A 24,660-nucleotide genomic window follows, 5' to 3' on the forward strand; every position below is an offset into this window, starting at 1 on the left:
AAATTATGATCATCAGGAGTCGCATATACCCTCGTAAGCAGGCAAAGATTCAATGGCTGAATATAAATGAAAAAAATAAAGAACAAAGGAAAGAGAGAAAGAACGTTTACGTAGTGCATTAGGTGCTCGTGCGTGTCGTTGAGGAGGTCGACCTACAGCTTCACGCGTTTGCTTTACACTGCGTTATGTATTGCAAGAAGTCTGACTCCTCCGACCGTATAACTTAATGCATTACTACGTGTGCAGCAAGCTTTTGCGTTTAAGTGTTAGAGGAGTGTTAACATGCGTACAACACGTAGCAAAAAAAAAGAAGGTGGCAAGATAAAAAAACTGCTCTGTCGCATTTTGACTGAGGTCCTGTCAACGGTACCAGAGCATTCATATAGAGATTCAAAAACATAAGTTTAGAGTTTTACTGTTGAGAGTAACCATTGTTTCTACACATCTTGCAGTAAATAAATTACTTTTAAATAAAAATATCACCTCACTAAGATGGATACCAATTACAAAAAAGCAAGAGAAATTATTTATCTCTCACAGTTAAACATACAATTCTGTGCGAAACCCATAATAAGATAGCATCATAAACATCGTACATGCATGAAGCCATAATGCTCAACTTGACCTCACACAAACAAGCAAGTGGAGCAATCAAAGAAAGCAATAAGCGCCTTGTTTTTCTTTTTATATTCAGTCTTGCGTTGGGAACACACAAAGATCAAATACGTCTTTGTTAATGTAAGTTTATTTATACCTCGTTCATTCTATTTATTGATGTTGTTACAAATACGGTGCAAATATAGAACAGGAGGTCCCCCTACAACCTTGAGCTTTGGGACCTCCTTCTGTATATCTTGTTACTGTGCTTTTATTTTCGTGAGCGAGTAAATAAAATTCTTCTTCTTAAGACGCAGGAAGTCGAAAGAAAATGACAGGACATACGTCAGTGATGATATATGCTGCTTGCTATTCGTTGTAGTGTGCGTGTTTGTGGGTGCGTGGGTATGTGTATGCGTATGCGTTTTGCTTGCGTAATACTTTGATTTGGCGAATTTAGGCTGCTTTTAAAAGCGAGTACATTCCACGAATGAACCTCAGTTGGTGTAGTTCCTCGGACTCTTGTCTTGCGGTTCTCCAAAGATTTACCCCGCTTGCTCGCCATCATCGACTGAAAACAAGATTCAGAAGGAAGTCGTCGCATTAGATAGCAGGACACTAAGTATTCAAAGCATCAAGTTTGCAAGCCATGTGGTTAGCAGGCTGCCGCACGCCTAGAGCAAAGGATCCTGTTGTTTTCCTGTTTCTCTTGACTATAACATCTTCTTAGCCGACTTCAGATGAACTTGAAGTAGCTGCGTATCTTATAACCGTTTGTAAGAACATGTCGGTTAGGTGACGTCCACATCACATATGAACATGACAATCAATTGATGAATCAATCAAAGAAACTTTTATTCCTCCACGACAAATATGGGGGAGGCGGAAAAGAAAAGCCGCTAACTGCAACTTGACAAGGCTCCTGCCCCTTACAAAGTCCAGCAGCAAGTGAGCCGCGGTGCACTTCTAAATAAATGTGTGTAGAAAGCAACTAAACATACTGATTGAAGAAAGATACACTTTGAGAGAAGATAGACAATAACCTATATTTATCTAAACAAAGAGCAGAATGGGTTTTAAGTTGTCATACAACGTGGAAATATGTGAAATACACGATCAGAATGAATTACAAATGGAAATGTTTATACCTCGTCATGCCGAGAATACGCAGCAATAGAAAACAACTAAGGATATAATAAAAAACGAATGTAGGTAGTCGTAAATGAGGTACGATGAGAGTCTATGTGCCCCTGTCGATCTCTGCCATGAAACCGCCAAATGCCATGTAACTTTACTGCCGTGACCGCCACCAGAAGATGTTGAGTTCCCAAGTTTGAGAGAAGAAAGGAGACCACTATACATGACTTATTCAGAAACTACCGGAGCGTATGACAACGTAAACCGCAACATTTTGCGGGATATTCTGGAGAGGGAAGGCATAGTTAACGACTGCATAGAGCTTTTGAGATAGATGCACCTAGAAAATAGTTTGCCTTTAATGGGAAAGGATAAGGAGCCAGGAGCAAGTTGATATCAACAAGGGATTGAGACAGGGGTGCCCTCTATCCCCGCTGCTGTTTGTGATGTACATGGAAAGGATGGAGAGGGCGCTAGAAAGACGAAACATCTTGTTTAATCTCTCATACAAAAATTCGTCAATATAGTAGGAGCAGCAGTTTCCAGCTTTGTGTTATGCGTACGACATGCGCATAACACGCAATAAAACATAATACGTGTTGCTTACTAACAAGCAATGTGATATGCAACGTCTGCCTAATATCTGTGGACACGAAGGCAAGAATTTAGTTCTGATATTTAGCACTAATATAACAGGTGTTAAAGTATGCAATTCAAGCAGCGAACGGGCAGTATCAACACAGGGCCAGCCAAAAGCTCGCTAAGAAGAATACAAATGCTTTTATATATGGATAAACGAAGGCAATATGCGAAATGAAACACAGAAAAAGCAATAGCAGCAAAGGGGAAGAGAAGTGCGGTCATAATGAAACACAGAGCTCTATGGGAATACTATAGATATAGAGGGAACCGGGGTATGTGGAAAGGTATAATGGTTTCATGCGGGACATACATATAGAAATGCAGTTGTTTGACTGTTTGACCGCTAATGAATTATTAGGAACGAAAAAAATGTAAAGATTAATATTTTTACGAAGTGCATGCTACAGTGTTTTATTCGAACGAGAGTAATTGGGCCTCGTGACAGCATTTGCGAAGAAAACAGACCTAATGCGTAGATCAACGGATAAACACAACTTACACTTGATGGCCGAACTGTGTCATTCAGAGTACTAGGCAAGGAGATGACACTTACCCATATCGACTGAAATCCTTGTGGGCCCTGCGCGTTACTGAAGAAAGGACGACTACGGTACAGGTCTGCGAGTCGGAGGTGAAGCGACGTTGATGCGCGCGACAGTTGTCGCAGTTGATAATAATGATTATACTTATTTATGGAGCCTACCCACTATGAAGGGTAGGCCAAGAATCGGGCGGCAGGAGGCTTAGCGAAACAGATTTTATTTATTTCAATAGCAGAAAGCAATGCACAAAAGTAAAGAAGAGAAAGGCACGAATACCACATTACTTTAAGAAAAAAACTGCCAAAAAAGGACGCACAGAGGAAGCATACAAGAAGACAGGAAAGAGGCTGGTTACTAACAACTCTTTATTCGTGCAAACCCGGACGGCTCAGTGTGGCAGCCAGCAAAGCACGCTCGAATATGGAAGGGGCGCTTCATCACCGGTAAGATTAAAAAAAAAAACTGCGTGGGGCCATCGTGTCGTAATCTCCCTCTGTCAAATGTAGGCCGGCCGCCGAACCTCGTCAATAATCCTGACTAAGTGCCGACATTGTCCACGTGCAGCAAGACTCCGAGCGAGGATGCTGTATGGCGGCACATCCGCTGCGTGAAAACGCAAAGTGACTGCAAACGTAAGTATACGAACACGCTGTGAAGAAAGCTTGTATCTCTTGAGCGTACTGTGAGGAAGCTTGGATCTCCTTCAGCGGCACCTTTGGCGCCGGCCTCTTTGCTGCAATAAAGAAAACAGGCATGGTTAGTTGTGCAACAAACAGTTTGTTTTCTCATGCTTTACTGATGCACACAAACAAATACAAAGCCGCTGTTGCTTTTCGTTGCTTCAAAAAAATTTAGCATGCTTGCAGTGCAAAACAAAGAGGAACACGTCCAATATGTACAACATGTTCATATTCGCGAGCCAGAAAGTTAAACATGTTTTATTAGTTTTGTTCTTTCTGCTGCTTCAGAAATAAACTGCTTATGTGAACATGTCTTTGGTTGTATGGTTTGACTGATGCATGTATTGGTTTGCAATGCGCAAGCTCGATACATTTGGATGATGATGAGAGCGCTTTAGCATGCAACTACTTGCACTATATGATAAGGACTGTCACACCTTCCGGCGGTAGAATCCATTAGCAAGGCAAGTCCGTGCATGAAGGCTGTTTGTTGTGTTCAGTAGTTGCCAGGTCAGCAAAGCTCATAAGCAGCCCTGCGACGTGCTGGCATGTCTCGCTCCACCTATAAGACAAAATGCCGCAGGTTATTCACACATAAATATCACAGCTGCCTCAGAAAATTTACGCTGTGGAGCCTCTCTGGCCTTAAGGAGTACAAAACGCTTGTTTTGCTTTATTCATCACACTGACGCGATATAAAACGAAAGCGAGCCAGGCACAACACAAACTTTTCACTTGATCAACTTGCCTTCCTAAGGAAGCACTAACACCACATAGATTAAGTCAACCTAGGTGCTGAACATGTGCTTATTACCAACGAGGAAACGGCATGCGCTGCTTACGCTATCGAGATGGCTCTCCCGCAAACGTCTCAATCTAAACAAGTGTAGTACGGCAAAGTACAGTGTGGCCAGGATTCAGCGCCATATATATATATATATATATATATATATTATATATATATATATATATGTATATTGTCACGAAAAGACAATGTAAGATGTGCCCGGCGTCGGCGAGGCAGACAGTTGTCAAAGATGGCGTGCAATAAATTCAAGCCGGTGTCCTCAGCTTCTACTTCTACTCCAGCGCCCGTCTCTTGCTGAGCGCTCGTTCCAGTCCCAACTTCTTTCTCAGCGCTGCCTCGTGACACCTAGCGGCATTATTCCCCTGCGAAAAGTAAGGCATCGACTCGGTGCTTACTAAACTAGAAAGAGGAAGTGTGGAAGTCTTATGAGATCGGATTGGCGTCGCCTTAACGCGGGAAATACGGTTTGAGGCGAATGACATGCACTATCTCTGAGTGGTGCTGCCGACGCCGAGGCGACGCGGTACCATCGGGAATGACCTCATAGTTCACTTCACTAACGCGGCGTATCACTTTGTAGGGTCCAAAGTATCTACTAAGGAGCTTCTCAGACAACCCCTGGCGACAGACTGGAGTCCGCACCCAGACTTGGTCACCTGGCTGGTACCCGACTTGCCGATGTCGAAGGTTGTAGCGTCATGCGTCTGTACTCTGCTGCTTCGCGATGTGTATGCGCGCAAGTTGACGAGCTTCCCCTGCGTGTTGAATAAGTTGCTCGGCGTCGGCAGTGAGTGATGCGTCGGTGTCGTGCGGAAGCATAGCGTCTAGCGTGGTCTGGACCTCGCGCCCGTAGACAAGACGGAACGGTGTAAATCGTGTGGTTTCCTGAATGGCGGTGTTGTCCGCGAATGTAACGTACGGTAGGACTTGATCCTATGTTTTATGCTGGACGTCCACATACATACATGTCACAAGTTTTGACGGGAGCGCGCGACAACGCGTCGGTATCTTCGTGTTTGCGGCAAGATTTGTAGATGATGGTAACACCGAATCCTGCAGACGGAGACTCTATCGAGCAAGTCGCCCGGATGGGTCTCGTAAGTTGGCTAACCAGCACAGGGAATGGTGGTCTGTCATCACCTTGAAACGGCGACCGTAGAGATAAGGCCGAAATTTCATGATGGCCCACACAACCGCTAGACACTCTTTCTCGGAGGTGGAGTAGTTGATTTCGGTGCGTGAAAGGGTGCGACTGGCGTAAGCGATAACTCGCTCGACGCCTTCCTGGTGTTCAACGAGTACAGCGCCAAGACCGATATTGCTTGCATCGGTATGCACCTCGGTGTCAGCGTTCTCGTCAAAGTGAGCGAGGACGGGTGATTCCTGCAGGCGTTGCCGTAACTCGGTGAAAGCTGCGTTCTGCTCATCCGTCCAAACGAAGGGTGTATCTTCTCGCGTGAGGCGTATGAGTGGTTCGGCGATGCACTAGAAATGAGCGATGAAGCGACCATAGTACGCACACAGACCAAGAAAGCGGCGTACTGCTTTCTTGTCACGAGGAGTCGGAAAAGCAGCAACAGCAGATGTTTTGTCTGGGTCAGGCTGGACGTCATCGGCGTTCACGACATGCCCGAGAAACTTCAGCTCTTCGTAACCGAAGTGATACTTTTCTGGCTTTAGTGTGAGATTAGCGGAGCGGAGCGCCTGAAGTTGTCGTATGGGACGAGAATCGTCATACGTGATTATTCGGTGTCTCGTGATGGGCGTCTGGCATACCATGGAAGAAGGTGCGAAGCACTCCTTGAACCTAAGGAGCAACTCGCGCAGCGCTTTTTGCTTTTCCTCCGAAAAGTCTGAATTGATGTCGATATTGCTGAGTGTCTGAGCTGGGTTCCCCTTCGTCATAGGCGCGAAGCATTCAGGAACGTCGGCTATGGGCTCAGTGAAAGCGATAGTAGTACGACGAAATAGGTGCCGATGTTCCTGGCTGAAATTCGTCACGAGGAGCGCCGAAAGTCCACCTCGAAGCATAATGAGATTGCGGGCTGCACATACACCATGAGTAAGCATAAAAGAAGAATTGCCCTCTGAAACAGCTTCGCCGTCACGCAGACCGTCGCATACGACCATTACCAGGACACTTGCGCGTGATGGTACAGTTACACTATCGGCGTAAACTCGAAGCGCGTTACGTCGGCAATTGTTGCGGTTGTTCGCTGCTCTTTCTGTCGAAAAAGTCACTGTGCGCTCCCGGAGGTCTATAATGGCATCATACTCCCGCAGAAAGTCGACGCCCAAGATGAGGTCCCGAGAACAATCGCAGAGTATAAAGCAGCTGGCTGGAAACGTGGACCCACGAATTTGTACTCTGACCGTGCACATGCCCAACGGTGTTACGTTGTGCCCGCCAGCAGTACGAATTTGCGTTCCAGACCAAGGCGTGATGACTTTTCTAAGTTCCGTCGCTAGTTTTCCGCACAAGATTGAGTAGTCGGCCCCCGTGTCCAATAACGTACTAACGTGGTGGCTGTCGAGCACAACAGGTATGTCTAGCGAGAGTCTGTCGCTGAGTTCGGCTGCTGTCGTCGTTGAATCGTGCTGAATAGACCGTGCTCGCGTCGATGGGAGGTCTTCGGAAGGGCGATTATCAGCGGCCTCGCCCCCGATGGTCGCTGTTAGTTTTCCCGGCGAGGGCTTGGCGATCATCCCTGCGCTTCCATTGGAGGGCTTCTAGGAGCGGGGGAAGAACGCCTGGGGTACGGAGAGCGCGACTACCGCCGCGGAAAGAGTGGCATACTCTGCTGGGTCAAGTATTTTTCAATCGCCCTAGGCCTTTCGCCATATCTGGGCCTTGGTGAATCCGCGGCAAACCCTTGCAGTCCGAGGCGGCGGTATGGGCACTCGCGGTATACGTGACCGGCTTCTCCACAATGATTGCACAGAGGCCTTCTGTCCGGGGTACGCCAGACGTCAGATTTCCTTTCGAGAGGGCGCCGATCCTCCATACGTTGGATCGGTTGCACTGATGGGAGCGGCGGGACGTATGACGCGGCGGGGTCGAAATGGGTCGGAGCGGGGACAGGGACTCGCCTCAAAACTTCCGCATACGACGGCCGCTGCAACTGTGCTCTCACAGGCGGCGCATTGCTGCTTGGAACGGTACCTTGGATCGCTTGCTGCACTTCATTCCTTACAAAGGCAGAACTGGAACTTAGCGTGGGCTGAGCTCATCACGCACCACAAAGCGGATAAGGTCTCGGAGTACGTCCACGTTTCCAAGGGCAATCGCGTCCGTCAGTGAAGCAGCGTTCGCGTGCCTGTCATACGGAGCTGAGCGCTGGTCCGAAGGTGAAGTTGCGTTCAATTGCCTTTCATAGAAAGCTGCGCGCTGGTGTAACATCTTTTCCGTCGTGGTGGCTTCAGTTAAGGATTCAGCAACGGTCTTCGGCGGGCTTCGAACAAGGCCAGCAAATAGCTGTTCCTTAACTCCCCGCATAAGATGGCGCAGCTTTTTTTGCTCGGACATAGTTGGGTCCACCCGACGGAAGAGGCGTGTCATATCCTCGACGTACGACGTCACGCACTCGTTCGGCAGATGAATGCGGCATTGGAGCGCTCGTTCGCGGCGATAAGCATTGGCGTAGGTCTCCAGCAAGGCACGACGGAACTCGAGCCACGATTTGATGAGCCGTTCTCGGTTCTTGTACCAAGTGCGGGCACCATCCTCCAAGCTGAAGTAGACGTTCCTTAACTTCGCCACGTTGCTCCATTCATTTATCTCGGCAACGCGCTCAAACTGGACTAACCAGTCTTCTACATCCTCGAAGATATCCCCGTGGAACACTTTCGGCACTCGGAGATTCTCCAGCAGATATCGAGTTGCCGTTGTGGCCGTACCTTGCCTAATGGTCGGTAGGGACGTCGAGGTTCCTTCCATACCGGTGTGTGGGGGCGTCGATGTTGTTGTGCAGAGATGATAAAGCTCCGGAGGCAATCCTCGGATTCTCCTGCTTGCCCGGTGAACAGGGGTGTCCACTAGTATAGGGCTGGTACTCCTGCTACCAGGAGGGGTTTGTGGAATCGGATGAACCGTACCCAGCACCTCCACCAGTTTTGTCACGAAGAGGCAATGTAAGATGTGCCCGGCGTCGGCGTGGCAGACAGTTGTACACGATGGCGTGCAATAAATTCAAGCCGGCGTCCTCAGCTTCTACTTCTTCTACTCCGGCGCCCGTCTCGTGACACCTAGCGGCAGTATATACATATATATATATATATATATATATATATATATATATATATATATATATATATATATATATATATATATATATATATATATATATATAGACATACGTATGCACTGGCAATACGCTCCGACGATCTCGCCCGCAGCTTTCGCTTTCGTATACCCCGCCGACACCACGGAATCGCGCTGCCCGTCTTCATGGACGGCCTGCACATCGCTCGCACCACTCCAACTTCTGGATCAGCTGTGGTAAGTTTATCATATGGTTTGCCACATACCCTTCATCATGTAGCGCGCAGCCTCTAGGCGCCTGACGAACGGTCGAAGTGTTCGAGGACAGATACTGCCAAACGCCGTCGTTCGTTACGGACCATGCACTTCGAGAGGCCCCATGTCCATCACGTGTGCGCAAACGGGAGGGGCATATTGCCTAATTCCACCATTACTCACGCACTGATTGAAGCAAATTCAATAAAACACCGAAACAACGCACAATGTCGGTCGTACCGATAGGTGGAGTACGGACTGCACGCCGGCGCAAGCCTTGTTTTCCAACCAAACGGCGTGGCACTACGTTCTTCGTTTTCCCTGCAGGCGGCGCTCACAATCTTGTAATCGGTCAATTCCGCAGGCTTAGGTGTGAATGACAGGAGGAATGAAGATCTAACGTTCAAGATAGGCTAATTTAACGCGGTCGCACGACACTTCTTTGTCGCGAACGTCAGTCTTCAAGGCTTTCTCTGAACGCGAATCAATACGAAAGGGGCCTTGATAGGAGAGTCAATGGTGACTTCATAGTATCGCGTCGCAGAAAGACATCCGCGGTTGTGTTCATTGTCGGGAAAATAAAGACGAGCTGCCCGTGGTCGATACGTGGGGGCGTAGATCGAAGCTGGTCTTGCCAGGAATGCAGCCTCTCTAACTGCTGCGCAGCCGCTGGCGAAGTATTTTACTGAGTGCCGAAAAACTGACCTGGAACGCGGATTGCTGACTCACAGAGCACCTCGCATACTCGGACTCAGAGGTCATCCTTGATTGCTGCTCGCAGTCACAGTAGTACTGGGGTAGCCTCACCCCCAGTGCTGTCCGTCGAGCGTGGTGGTCAATTACGCCTTCAGTTGTCGCTGGAGACACTCGACCGTGTCGTTGGTCTGGGGATGGTAGGCCGTGATATGAAGGCGCGTGCCGAGGAGTCTTCCCAGGGCTGAAAAAAGCGAGCTTTGGAATTGCCGGCCTCGGTCAGTAGCTATGCGCAAAGGGCAACAGTACTGCGACAACCACTTAGCAACAAATTCTTCCGCCGATGTATCGATCGCGATGCCTTGCAGAGGCATCGCTTTAGGCCACCATGAGTACTGGTATACACACGTGAAGAGCGACCTGAAACCTTGGCACTGTGGAATAGACCCCACCAAGTCTAAATGCACGTTTTGACAGATTGAGAACTGTGAGTTGACTAGTTTTTTTTTGTGCAAGAGTAAAAACAGGTTTGCGAGACGCAGTGGTGGTGCCCCTGTCGGATAGCCCCTTCGATTCGACAAGGAAGCAATGCGAGCCATGTCCAAGCAAGCTGGATTTCAGCAGCAAGGGGCAATGACCCCCACAGTGGGGACAAGGAAGCGATGGACGGTCGCCATACACGTTTTCGCAGCTTCAGAATGGAGTTTCGGCTGGCTACATTCAAAAGTAAAAGCAGGTGTGTCGAGCGTTTGTGGCGGTGCCCCAGTCGGGGAACCGCCTCGTTTCCAAGAAAGAGCAGGGGCAATAAACCTCACGGCGAGGCGCGGCGATGTAAACTAGGAGCCCCATAACGTAAAACTATTCCAATACGTTTTTATTCCAATTTCCTGATGTCAAATTTGCGTAACCGTCGACGAAAGCATCAGGCGTTCACCCGCAGCGTTGTCTCAACAAACTAATCAAACGCTCTCCTCGATCATAGGAGGTCACTTTTGTTTGCTTGAAGAACGAATAACATTGCCTACACTGAGCGGCTTGTTTTATCTAATTGGCTGACAAGAGGCGAGGAGCACGGACAAGTGGATAGGGATTTGAGGGGGCCGAGCAACTGCACTGAAATTCGATAACCGGATAAAGGGTGTGGTGCAAGCGTCTGCGATTGGTCCGCTTCCCCTTACTTATAGCTTACGGTGATTCGTCGACAATCGCGGCGGCTTGCAACGGAAGCTTAAGAATGACGCTATAACGGATCCTCAGGAAAGAAGATTTCCAGAATGAGGTCGTAAACGTGCCGAAAGTGCTCGGAAACGAACGTTACACGGCCACGTAAAAAGGCTTATTACATGCAAATAAACCCGTGCTCCCCGGCAGGTGCGAGTAGCCAGTGCCTGAGCGATCAGTGGCAGCCATCTTTTATTCCTTTCGAAAAGGAGCAGCTTGCGGCTATTCAGATGAAAATTTAGTTTTGTTCGGCATATTAATGCATGTTTAACGGATACACGTCACTTCGACGCGGTGAGCTATTGCGGTTTTGTGACGTCGCTTGACAGGCAGGTGAATTGGCTGCAGCCCGAAATCGCTTGACCAATAGCCGAGGGCTACTGGCGAAAGGACGTCGAAGAAGAAATAACTATTTTTATTTTGTTCGGTCAAATCATGCATAATCAGGTTTTAAACGTCATATCAAATGTGGAGCGATCGCGGTTTTCGTGACGTCGCATTACCGGCAGGGGAAGGGGGGGGCGGTCCAAAAAAGTTTTTCACCAATCGCGAAGCACTGATTGCTCAATTGGAATCGAAAAGTTTGGAATAGTTCTACGTTATAGCGCCCGAGATTTCCGGAGCAAGGGGCAATGGCCCTCACGACCTGGCAAACTGGATTTCCATGAAGCGGGGACAACAAAATGACGGACATTCGCTCTAGGCAATATTATTTTCTTTCCAGTCACCCTTTCGTATTTAGGACTGTAAGACCCACATGGAGTAAGTATATGCCATACATTCTGGTGCAGCAGCCCAATACGTCAATATAGCTGCATTACCAATGTAAGTTTCTTCCTTGGCGGCGAATCATCCGCTTCGAGCAAATCAACACAGTCAATTGTTATGCGTTAGTTTCAGCTTGTCAGAGCGCATTTGACGGTATTAAGCATAAACGCGCGAAGAGTTTTTCGAGATGTTAACACATTTATTGATTAGCAAGGCTGCTGAAGTTCTTGAGAGTGGTTATGACTTTTAAATGAATTTTATGTTCCTGGCCGGCGGGGAACGCATATCAATATACAGATTACAGTTAACAATGATGTGTTCGGCAGCATTGCAAGGCTATTCCGGAATAACTGGTGCTAATTAACAATGTTTTTGCTTCGCAAGTTCTCTTTTCGTTGAATGCTCATTTGTTATAAGAATGTGTCCAGTATGAAGACTGGATGGAATATGCGCTTACAAACTATCTGAGCGTAAGAGATTTTTCGCTGATAAGGGCCCTAGTTCTCGGGAAGGTCCGTAGTTAGAAATTCGCGCTTCTTGCTGCGTTTGCTTCTTCCTGTTCCCTTCTCCATGCTCCGTATTTTGCTTTAACAATAACATGTATTAGCACACATTAAAAATTTATTTGGCTGAAACGCGTTTTTTGATATCGTCAAGAGACGAATCGCTTATCTATTATCATTTGCCTAGACTTGCCTCTTGGTTGATTACTTGTAACAATACATGTGGCCTGGCTTTAAACTTATATTACGTGTAATGGCGGTGTCGAACCGGTATTGCAAGATTATGACGATACGTTCCCCGACAAGACGGTGAACAGTACTGCACTAGCCACATTACTAAATTAGTTCTGGCGCTAATGAACTTCGAGTTTTATGGCGCACACTTTGTGTGGGTGTGTGGAAATTAAATAGGAACGAAAATAGGCCCTGACTATGCTGACATAATTATGGGCCGATCAAAAGAGAAATTTTTTGTCACAGGTGAATAAAGCCATTTTACTTAAGATGTTTTATTTGCAACGGCCAACCAAAACAGCAACACTGTGACGTACGTTTGTTACTACGTCGCAGAACTACGACGTTTTGCTTAAAGCATTCGAAAACTACTCCTTGCCGAAGTGCAATATGTGTTTCGCTCGCGTCGTCAGGCACATGGAGAACCATTCGAACACTTCCTTCGGGATCTGCAACTAAAAGCAATAACATGCAAGTTCGGAGATTTACGAAATTCCATGCTGCGGGATCAAATCGTCTAGGCATTTTCAGCGCTTCCCTGCAAGAAAAACTTCTGCCAAAGAAAGACCTGACCTTGGCCACAGTAGCGGAATGCTGCAGAGCTGAAGAACTTGCCGAATCGTAAAATAGGGCGTGGACGGAGGAAAGCAAGATTGAACCTGTTTTACGAACGCCTGCTAAGCACGGACGCCAAAAATGCCTGTACTGCAACTTCTCTCGGGCGCTAAGGAAGTGTCCGGCGTACGGCAAAGCATGCAACAAGTGCACAAAGCCTAATCACTTCGCCGCCTGCTGTACGAGCAAGCGAGCACCTGTTGATGACGTGGTTGAAGGAGCGGAGAGTGACAGTGACTTTGACGTTCTGGAGATTAGGACGACGAAAAGTAAGCCTGGCCCCGAATGTCTCGACTGGATTGTAACAACGAGCATTGAGGACACGGATTTGCAGCTGAAGGTCGACACGGGGGCAGCCTAACTTGCTGCCGCGTTCGCTGTTCAATAGGCTCGGAACTAGGCTGCAGTCATAGCCCACGAGAATGGGGACAACGTCTCCCTTCTGTAGTTCAAGCTAGTGGTCTTCCTGCGGTCCTTGCTTGAACATGTTTTTGGACGGGACATGGCGAGTAGCGTTCTGAGACTTCGCCCCGTTGGCAGTTCCTACTGTCGTCTGTCCGCATTGAGGCCTTGCGCAGCCTGATTAGAAACGACACAGTTTTGGAGTGAACGCATGTTCACGAGCGTGAGTGGGCGCAGCTCAAAATGATGCTGACGGAAGCACCAGTCCTCTCTATCTTTAATCCCCAGCTTCCCATGAAATTGTCGATAGATGCGTCAGCATTTACACTCGGAGCAGTGCTTTTCCAACAACATGGACTAGACTGGCGCCCGGTAGGCTACGCATCGCGGGCACTCACAGAAACTGAGCGAAGGTACGTCCAAAGAGAAAAGGAGGCCCTCGGCACAACATTCTCCCGTGAAAAGTTTAATGATTACTTTATCGGAAGACAGGTCATTATCGAAACCGACCACAACCCATTATTGGCAATTTCAAAGAAACAGGCGAGATTGCCACCCCGTCTGCAACGACTATTTCATTGACTGCTGAAGTACGAATTTTAGTTGTAGTATGTTCCAGTCAACAAACTGGTTGTTGCTGGCACCTTGTCACGAATCCCATCGCAGGAACAACCAGAAAAAGGCACTATGGACGTTGAAGTTCATGCCGTGGGCGCGCTGACTGCCGTTGTTGGACCATGCAGCCACCCTATTTCGTCTGCAGGCAGCACGGTCAGTGATGCAACGGCGCAAGACGTCATCTCCAGCCTGCAGTGGGCACTACCTGTAGAAGGTGAGCTAAGGTCCTTCGCACAAGAACTTTTTATATCCAAAGTAGTCATACCTGCAAGCATGCGAACAGAGATATTGCGACGAGTGCACCATTGCAAGGGCATGGGATGGTTAGGCTGTCGATAAGTAAACGTTTTGCAAATGTCACACCTGTCGATGAAATGGGCAATATCTGTGGACGTTCCTGGCCAATACCTAAACTTGCGAGCCGTTGATTTGCGTTTTCCAAAGCCGAGACGCCCTTGATGCACTCGTCGCAATATCTCAGAACCACCGAACTACACTGAAACTGTACAATATTACAGAGATACCAGGAGACACTTCCTTCCACCACATAATTCCCTTAATCGAGAAGATGCTGTCGAATGGCGACAGCTTCAAACTAATTCATTTCCCTGCCTCTTTTATCTTCACTTCTTCCACCCCACACAATATCCCTCATACTGTATCTATTGTGGAGCAAAGCCCACAGTATATCATTGCACCTGGGAGTGCTCACACCCTCCGGGCTACTCCCCTATTCCTTCACCTTCACCTTCCTCCTGTCAGACTGCGCTGACCAGCTCAGACCCGCAAGAGCAGCGACGGCTGATTCGGCGGGCATGCAGAGTGGCGCGAGCCAATGGGGCCCTGAACTAAGGGCTCCACCCTGCGAGGAAGTCGCCCAATCTCATGACAAATAAATGTTCTCTCTCTCTCTCTCTTCAGTTTTATTCAGGTGACTCAGTGGCAGCAGCATCAGTTTGAGAAGTGGAATTAAGCCAACGTTTATAGTTTCACGCAGTGATGTTGCGATAGCCAGTATCTTGCATTTTAAGATACACAATACATTCTTTCATGTATTGGAAATGCAGATATAGATATCGGCACTTTTCCACATCTTTATGCAGTGTGTCACACTGTCGACATCGCCACCTTGTTCTTGTTTCTTGTTTTTAGTTGTGTCGGTTCCATGACATTTGCTCGTACCCACCGTACGGTGCTGCCTATGTCAATGCGTGCGGCACTCTCGCACAAATTCTTATGCCTCTATAGGGTCGTTATCGAACTTTCTCTTGCATGATCTCATCTACATTTTCGATGGCTTGGATGTCAAGCAAACATTCCTGCATAAAACATTGTCAGGGTCTGCAACCACCGTGAATCTACCTGCAGCCAAAATTGCGGGTAGAGATAGAAGGCATGAAGAAAAAATGCAACATTCTTTCCTTGGTCTAGCCTGTTCTGCTTCAACATCACTAGACGATTTCAGGCAGAAAAAAGATATTCACACATTGAGCCTATATGCGGTATTTCTCAGTGTGCCCCCATGTAATTCCAGCCTTGGATGAACAGCATCTACTTAGACTATTCTCGCTTGACATCCAGTACAGCAGATCTATGTGCCACAGTAGAAGCAGCAAAGTTCATTGCCAGAAGTGATGCACCTGAAAACTGGATGTTCTTGTACTCAAAGCTGGCATTGGAGCTCCTATATATGTATAACATCCACGCGAAATCATCATACAATGGGATTACTGTTTCAGCTATGGAACATACACATAGCCCAGCATGTTGTGGACATGCATGGTGCTACATTTCAGTGAGTGCCCAGTCACACTGGATTATCCAGGAATGACCAGACAGGCCCGTGAATTACCAAAATGGGCCCGTGAATTACCAAAATGGGCCCGTGAATATGGTGACACATGTATTATTGCGTTCTTCAGCCTTGGCATAGAAGACGCATTGTGAACAGCGCTTCCATAGAATAGCCTTTGACAACATGTTCGGCAATACAGTGAAAAGATCTGTTCTGTATGCAGTAAACTCTGAAGTTCACTTTATAGAAACTGTTGCAACATTGCTAGGTGTGGCCTTTACCAACTGCCTTCCACATGAAATAGGCTGTGCTGAATAATCATCATGTGCCTCGTGGTAAACCAGATACCTCGCATGTGCTGCTAACTTGTCCATTAAGATAAGGTAAGGCTAGGCAAGATGGTATTTTATAACAAATTGGCAGCAAATTACAGTGTATGTGATATTTGTCACTACTTTCCTTGTCTCTCGATTGGATTTTCATGATGCTGATTCTTTGTAAGTTGCCTGTTTTGTGGCGAGCAGAGGTGCGAACTGTGTATCAAGCTTAGAGGAACAAGGGAACAGACATTCTCTTTAGCGATTCCTCTCAAACCGTGGCCTTCTCCATTTATTGTGAGAAGGACATTATGTGCTGCGCAGTTTTTCGTTTTGTGGAACCTAGCCTAAAATTACTGACAGCGTGCATTTCTTAAAGCTATTCTATTTTCAACCTTGTGCTTAAGTATAATATATTGTTCCCCACTATTTATTATTTATTCTTTTACCAACTTTTACATGTCAATCAGCATTTTTTTTAAAAGTAATTTTGGTCCCTATTTTTCTTTATAGCACCTTAGCCAAAACGATATTAAGTCAAAAGTCTGTCTTTATGCCAACGACTGCGTCCTATACCAGTTAATTTCTTCTCCTAGTGATCACGCCTTACTTCACGGTTCCTTCAACCTATTTTGCACCTAGTGTATGGAATGGCAGATGCGCATTAACTTTCAAAAAACCGTAGCAGTGTCATTTACAAACAGCCATTTTCCTTCACAGCGTGCGAACGCTTTCAATAACACAATAGTTCCCCAGGCACAGGTGTACAAATACCTTGGAGTTATCTTGATGCACAACATGAAGTGGCCCCAGCATATTGATCACATTACATCTATAGCACGAAGAAAATTAGGTTACTTGAGACGAAAACTATGTAAATTGCCAAAGCACACTAAATTAATAATGTATAAAACACTGATTCGTCCTGTATTAGAGTACGTTTCATGCGTCTGGAACCTGTATAAAGTGTGCGACATAAACAAAGTTGAATCTGTACAAAGGAAGGCTGTTCATTTCATTTGCCATCGCTATGATCGTGATTTGTCGCCCTTATCCACAATGAATTCCTTGATTTCATCTCTTCTATGCACGAGGCGGCAGAAAGATTCCATGAAGCTATCACATTCAATTATTCACTCATGTGGTCGACTATCCGCTGATGATTACATCGTGTATGCCAGTGCTCTTCCAACTAGACGTTGTCACACCCTCAACCTAAAGTCTTTCTTTGCGTGTACTAACATGTGATTGCTGGAACGAGTTACCCGGTTCTGTGCGCGAATTGGCACTGTGTGATTTTCTAGAAGCACTAGTGTGATAAGACTGCTGTCCTTTTTTTTATTCGTCTGTTATGTTCAACTGCCTTTTTTTCTGTTTCTTGTGTTTGTTGTACCTGCACTCCTGCAATAGCCCTGAATATGGCTGCAGTATTTGAAAATAAAAAATAAATAGATGAGTGGAATAGAGTAGCCGTAATCTGTCAGAATGAAGCAGCAATCTTTCCACTTAATCCCTCATCTATATCCAGTCTAGTCTAAGAACATTACGAGATATTTTTGGGCTTTCGTCCAAAACTTTAGACCATTCTCCAGCTCATCCCACAATCACAACTTTTATCCGTGTCGTGTCACTGTATTCTTTTCTCCAGAACCGTACAGGAATCACTGCTTAATTGTGTTAATGTGTGTGTGCATGTTCGTGCACACAATGACACAAATCCTGATGTGTACATATACATGCCCATCACTACAGGTGCTGAGGATCAAAACTCCTCTCATGTATATCTCATATACTTAACACCTCATTTTATGTATTGCCCTGGGAGGCACCTTTCAGGGCACCACAAATAATGCCATGATTGAATTGACAGGCCATATTTGCACCACAGCTTTGTCTTCATCGCCCCCGAGTCTGTCACGCCTTCATTATCCATCATGCTCAGATCCTTGTGTTGATAACTGCTGCTCATTATATGTCACTGAACACTGGTATGGTCCCCCATCTGCCTGGTGTCTAGTGTGCACCCCCCTGGCTACATCCCTGGCGATAATCTAACCTAAATATCAAGCTTTTTAGTTGTACTAAATAGTGATCTAAGAATGAAAAAAAAAATAACTCATTGTATCAGCCTGCACACATGCCCTTACCAAAGTGAGTCTGTGTACAGCTTCATGAAGAAGAAAATAAAGTTAGCCTTGCACTGAGCTTCATTGTTCACCATGCAGACATTGTAACTTTCACTGCATTGTACATTTTTCGACGTTTGTAAGTTACCGAAGATGATTGTTCTCATTCAGTCGATCCTTATCATTGAAAGGGCAACACATGTCAGTGATTGATATCATTCACGCACACCTTATTTTCTGTTCTCAGAAGTTAAGGCAACTAAAATGCCATAAGTAATCTTGGGGATAGCATAATGATTTACAGAGACTTTCACCAGCATATGTTGAAATGGGGTTGATTAGTAATTGGACAGAAGGAAGCTTTTTTGCAGCATGCAAATGAGAGAGAAGGTATGAAAGGACATGACAGAGTGCTAACCCACTGCCAGCTGAAATTTATCACTTAGAATAACAATGTGGAGAGACAAGAAAGTCAAATGCTGCATAATTAAATTATTGCAGGATATCAGAAAGGGGCTTTCACAGCATTTATCAGGCCCTTCAGCTGTCATATCTAGGTACAATCTTGCATTTTCAAACATACATGTTCATGTGCATTGGTATTCAACAGCACTTTGTTCTATCCATTGTTTAGACACAGTGAAAAATTTCCCTACCTTCAGTGTTTAGTTATGCTCTGTAAAGTCTGTAGGCCAAGGCTGGCATTGTGCAAATAAATTTTGGATTGCCCGCAGAGTTGGATACAACAAGCTCTTTCTCTCTCCCTCTCGCTATGTGTGTGTGTGGCCTCAGTGTTACACAGCATTACAGAGGAAGGAGGCAATACACAACATCATATTAGATGTACAAAGAATACAGTGCTTGAGTCCTAATCGCTGTTATGCAACAAAACTGCTTCTAATTATACAATATATGCTACAATATGCTTAGAAATTTCACCTACATAAAAAAAAGTAATGTGCTCCATGTGCACCGATTATCTACTTCGGCTGCACTTGCTCCTAAAAGTAGAAGACTATGTAGACATTCTGTGATGTTGCTGCTAGACCAACAGAATTGCAAAAATAGGCTCCTATTTGAGACCTTTGCTGCTGGTTACGCTTATGTGCAAAAGCAAAACAAATTTGTTTTAATTATGTGACATCATGTCATGACAGTTTTAAAGCTGGCTCTCAAAGTCATCAGGTACACCAGCTTTTAAATTTTTGTCTGAGCGCAATTCAGCAGCATATGAAAGCTGATTGGATAAGAATATGGCTCTGATAGTAAGATTGCTATCTGAATGTAGGTTGACTTTTATTTCTGTAATACTGGATTTGAATTTCAACAACAGGAATTGTGCATGTTTCTTCATCCCATCACCTAATCTGAGACCATGGGCTGAAACGTGATGCAATAGTTTAAAGCTATAGTAAGCTTAACAAATTTGAAATTATATTATGCAGCATCAATAAGTAAACACCATTTATTAGCCGAACAGCTATTAGAGTAAGCAATGCACCAGCGGCGCGTAAGCGAGTTTGCATGCCAGTGACTTCTCGACTCCCTTCTTTGTCGGCAGTGGGGACAACGTCAAGAAGACGCACAGCATCTTGCCATTTATAGATTACCTGCTTGCCCTAAAGCATTACAGTATATATATAGCTTCATTGCATATTATCAGTCGATGCTTAGCTCTCATAATCAGACAAGTGATCATATTTAAGTATGTGCTGCACGCTAATAGCATGCGATATTGACGCCAGTTGGTGTAGCAAAACCCTGATCAAACATGTGAAGTGCAAACTCGCAACAATCGCTTTATTTATTTTATCCTTCTGCTTTATCTTCGTTAACAGTTGGTTTCTGCTCAAATAGCATTGCACTTAGCCACATGCTGTGCCATACGGTACATTGTGTCTTACGTTCTTACATGACCTTCTACATACGGCAACCACAAAGATGAGATGAAAAAAGAATATGGCTGTGCACGTGCCACATTTTTTGTGTGTCTCATCCTTGTGTGCACTTTACATGAAGATGAGGGACCACCAACTCATCCAACCCTCCACCCATACAAGCAAGGCCTTATGCTATAGCCTGGTATCAGAAAGTGGTTTTGGCACGTAAAACCCCATCATTAAATTTTTGGTATCCTGTGGTCAGGAGATCTCATGTTAAATCGTGCAGGGAAATGCTCTTGCTTAGGTTTACCTGCTTTCCCCCGATGATATGCTAGCTTGTGTTTGTTTGCTAAGAGCTGTTTTCATTTTCGAGAGTTATGTCAATGCATATGTGAGAGGAATCACCCTAGATGTCTAAAAAATACTTTCATACAAGCCATGCAAACATTTCATGTTTGAAGGAATGTTACAGATGTAATAATGACATAACTTCCTGTTAGGTGTGTCAAAACATTTATTTCATATAGGAACAGCAACTGTGCATTGTCTTCCATGGACAGCAGTGAGGCTATCAAGATCTCCTACAAATGATTTTAGGAGTTGTTTGCTATATGTACAATGGACCTGAAACGCTGGAGTTTGGAACATGCCATGCTGCAACATGGTGGTGAGCAACAAGATAGGCTTGGTAGTAGAAGTCACAGTTCTCTGCATTGGGTTGCGCTGTCACCGGGCTGTACAGCCACTCTCGCTTGCTTTGTTCGCGTGTTCAGGCTGCATTTCTTGGTTTATTCGGAAGTTCAGCTACCAGAAAAGGCACCTGCATTCCCTCAGAGTTGCCTTTGTCTCATCTTGTGAAGAGAGCACCCCATTCTTCGCTTACCCTGCAAAAAGCTGGTGCAAAAATGTATTCGAGCCTCTAAAACTGCAGGTGTCTTAATTTAAAAGCTGCCATGCACAGAAATTTACAAGATTTAAGGGGACTTCTGATGGTAAAATGGCCCACATAAGTAAGCGAAAGTTCATAGAGTGGTAGAAACTAATGCAGAACGCATTGCAGAGAGGAGAGGCAAAAAAAAAAAAAAATGAGTCACCTGATGTGGTAAAGACAGCCACTTATAGCATCACGCTAGGGAACTGTAGATAAGAAGTGGTGTTTAAACATCCGTTCTCACATTTTGCATTGCTGTAAACAAATTATTCCCAACAAATGAAATTATTGCTGGCAAATCGTTACTTCAATAAAAGCAAAATTACTGCGCATCAATGCAAAGGCTCCAGGCACTCAGTCACGCTATTTACCGATAGTCATGTCTGGAAATGTACTTTTGCTGCATAATAATATTCTTGGTGGGCACTCTCACTGTAAACACGTACCAGAAGTGCTGAAGCTGAGCCATACTGCTAATGCCATCAGCTCATTTACTCTTTTATTTGTTTGATTAGTTGATTACATTTTTGTTCTGAGGCTATGCTTCGGAGTGGATGCCTGTTAAGCGAGTAGACACACAGTGCAACACCCTACCGTAGCAGCTCAACATTGTGCAACTTCAGTACATATAAACGAAAGTAGCAGTGCAGTAAAACTGTCTACAACTTCTGGCATACAGTGTATGCATATGGCATAGCACTTTGCTTCCTTGGCGAAGGAAGGCATGCTAAAGGGCCCTCTCTGCAGCGCGCACGGGGGAAGCCTTTGAAACGCGCGCCACAACGGCACTCGTCGCATGGAGCATGCGCACCGATCGCGTATCGTAAGAACTCGCGCGGTGACTGCCGGGAAGGCGGCTGCCTGATAAGAAGGCAGCGGAGACGGGACTCTTGGCTTTTCTTGCCGGGGCGCGGGCCTGGGGAGGCGCTGGTGGGGCGTGGCGCGACTAGGTTTCTTTCTGAGCGTGCTGCAGAGCAGGGGGGAAGAGCGTTTTTGCATTGTGTCCGCATGAAAGAGGGCTCTTGTTGTTTGCTTTTGGGACTGTGTCTGTGCGCCTGGTTTGGTGCTTGCTTGCTTTGTGCGCTTTATGCATTCTGTTATCGCCCGAAAGATCGTGTTGGTTGATGGTTTGTAACGGCCGTTTTTTCGTCGCTCCCTTTGGCTTGTATATTTTGTTGCCTCGCTGTTCTGCTGCTTGCTCCTTTGCCTTGTTCTTTTCTGTTATTGACCGCGAGGCTGCGGTAATTCTTTGAGTGTTTCATTACCATAAACTAAAGCGGTTTTTGTTCTTTGCGCCGTTGGTCCTTTGTCGTGCTGGTCGCGGCTCGCGGACCCCCTGAGCGAAGGCGAGTGGCCTTCATCTGGCGCCCAACGTGGTTTTCTTCTTTCTCGTTGTTTTTCTATTTGTTCTGGAGTACGCTTCCGCACCGCAGGGACCACGAGCACGGAACAAGGGAACCGCCCCCATATCGAGGCAGCTGGCAATCCCCCCTAGGCCTACTTGTTGCGCTCCGACACCGGGTCCCACAGCTCACGCATCTGTACCCAACCCCTCTGACTCGCGTAAGCTCACTGAACATTTTTATTGTACATCTCGCTCTCCTTGCCCCCCGCTATTCCGCGCCATCCTGCCTCCGCAGAACCGCTTGACGTTGCTTGACCATTCCGTCGGACCGCTTTGTCCGTCCAATTTCAACACCAAACATGCACCGCCGGCATTTTAATGCACCTACGTTCGGCTAAAGTCAAGAAGGGCGCGGTTGAAAATCGTACTCGCCAAACCACTAGTACGATGCCTGATAAAAAGGACCAGGGCGCGCCCGCACAAGATATGTCCAGCATCATTGCCCAGCTGACCGCACTGCTCGAGCATCAAGCAACCATAACCCCAGCATCCAGTTTCCGTTTGCAGCTCTCTGTGCCTACATATGAAGGCCACACAGATAAGAAATCGGTGGCGGATTTCCTTCAGGAAATGGAAGATTACCGCAATGCGGAAGCCATTACGGATGACGTTCTTCTTCAGCGTGTTTTGCCCGTCGCACTGACTGGGTCCGCCGCCCGCTGGCGTCGTCGCCAGTCATTCCAAAGTTGGGCGCACTTTGAGCAGCTACTGGGAGCAGAATTCCTTCCCCCCGACTACGTTGTCCGCATGAAAGACGAGCTTCGCGCCCGTAGTCAGGCGGAGGAGGAAAGCCTCCAAGAATACATACGGTCCTTTCAGGAGCTTTACGAGCGCGCAGACCCTTCAGCACCCGAAACAGAAAGAGTCACCCGGGCAATCCGGCAAGCTCACCCACGCTTTCAGGCTTATCTAAGGGGCCGTACCTTCTCTTCCCTTGATGATCTCGCTAAAGCGGCGTCCGACGTTTACCATTAATGATAACGGTTACCATTAATGATAAAAAATTCCGGCAACGCTTCCTACACCTTCCAGGACTTTCTTGTCCTGTGATTTTGGGCCATAACTTCATAGCCAAAGCAGGAATCGTTCTCGATCTTTCTAAAGGCACCTACCAGTACGGCATGCATGCACATCCACTCAAGTTCATGACTAAACCAGGAGAACCACAGTCAAATCTGTTTACCGCCAATATCTCTACGGTCTCCGAGACTGGTAGTGGTATTCTCACTGTTCTGAAGTCTTTCACAGGATCTCCGGCGGAGAAGACCAAAATCGAGACAGCGCTTAAACCATTTGCCGAAATGTTCACGGAAGCTCCTGGAAGCGTTATAGTGCTTACTCATAGGATCGACACCGGATGCGCCCGCCCAATTCGTTTCAACCCGCGGCCCCTGAGCACCCACAAGCGAGCACTTCTTGATAGTGCGCTAGACGAAATGATCGCTACCGGTGCAGTAAGACTGTCTAAGAGCCCTTGGGTGTTCCCAGTTGTACTAGCGCCTAAGAAAGATGGCACGGCGCGGTTGTGTGTCGATTACCGTCGGTTGAACGCTGTCACAGTTCGAGACTCGTACCCCTTCCCATCGATCGACTCAGTGATGTATTCACTTGGGTCCGCAAAGTTCTTTACTACTTTGGACTGCAGCAGGGGCTTCCTGCAAATTCCGATCGCCCCCTGTGATATTGCAAAGACGGCATTCACTTGCCATCGGGGACTGTTCGAATTCGTCCGGTTGCCTCTTGGTTTGTGCAATTCACCGGCAACCTTTCAGCATGTAATAGATATTGTGCTTCAAGACGCCAAATTCAATTATGCGATGGCTTACACGGATGACGTGGTAGTGTTCTCGAATACGCTGGAGGCGCATCTCCTTCACCTAACCACCGTTTTACAACGAATGCAGGCCGCAGGCATCACCATTAACCCCCGGAAGGTTCAACTGGTTTCGACCAGAATCAACCTCCTAGGTTTCATTGTCGAGCAAGGCACATTCCGGCCTGACGAGGAGAAACTCCGGGCCATACTGCAGCTTCCACCACCAACAGACGTCAAGAGCCTGCAGCGGTATTTGGGCATGGTGGGCTTCTACCGCCACTTTATCCCCAACTGCGCTGACCTGGCAAGACCTCTCCACCAGCTCCTACGGAAAGGTGCCAGTTGGCACTGGACTGACGTGGAGCAGGGATCATTTCGGGCTCTGTCATCGGCTATCGCCGATACCGCACG

The 24,660-nt window shown here is 46.6% G+C and overlaps 1 long non-coding RNA gene across 1 annotated transcript in view; it reads right to left on the reverse strand.

The window, feature by feature from the left end:
* Positions 1 to 2,863: 2,863 nt before the first annotated feature.
* The window catches only part of LOC140213541 (uncharacterized), a 140,491-nt gene continuing 118,694 nt past the window's right edge, over positions 2,864 to 24,660 (reverse strand). The window contains exons 2-3 of the long non-coding RNA XR_011890403.1: positions 4,036 to 4,160; positions 2,864 to 3,651 (exon numbers count right to left, since the gene is read on the reverse strand). This is a non-coding gene — a long non-coding RNA (uncharacterized lncRNA). The remainder of the gene's footprint in view (positions 3,652 to 4,035; positions 4,161 to 24,660) is intronic.

Source organism: Dermacentor andersoni, chromosome 10 (genome assembly GCF_023375885.2).
Source record: "Dermacentor andersoni chromosome 10, qqDerAnde1_hic_scaffold, whole genome shotgun sequence".
NCBI classification, from domain to species: Eukaryota; Metazoa; Arthropoda; class Arachnida; order Ixodida; family Ixodidae; genus Dermacentor; species Dermacentor andersoni.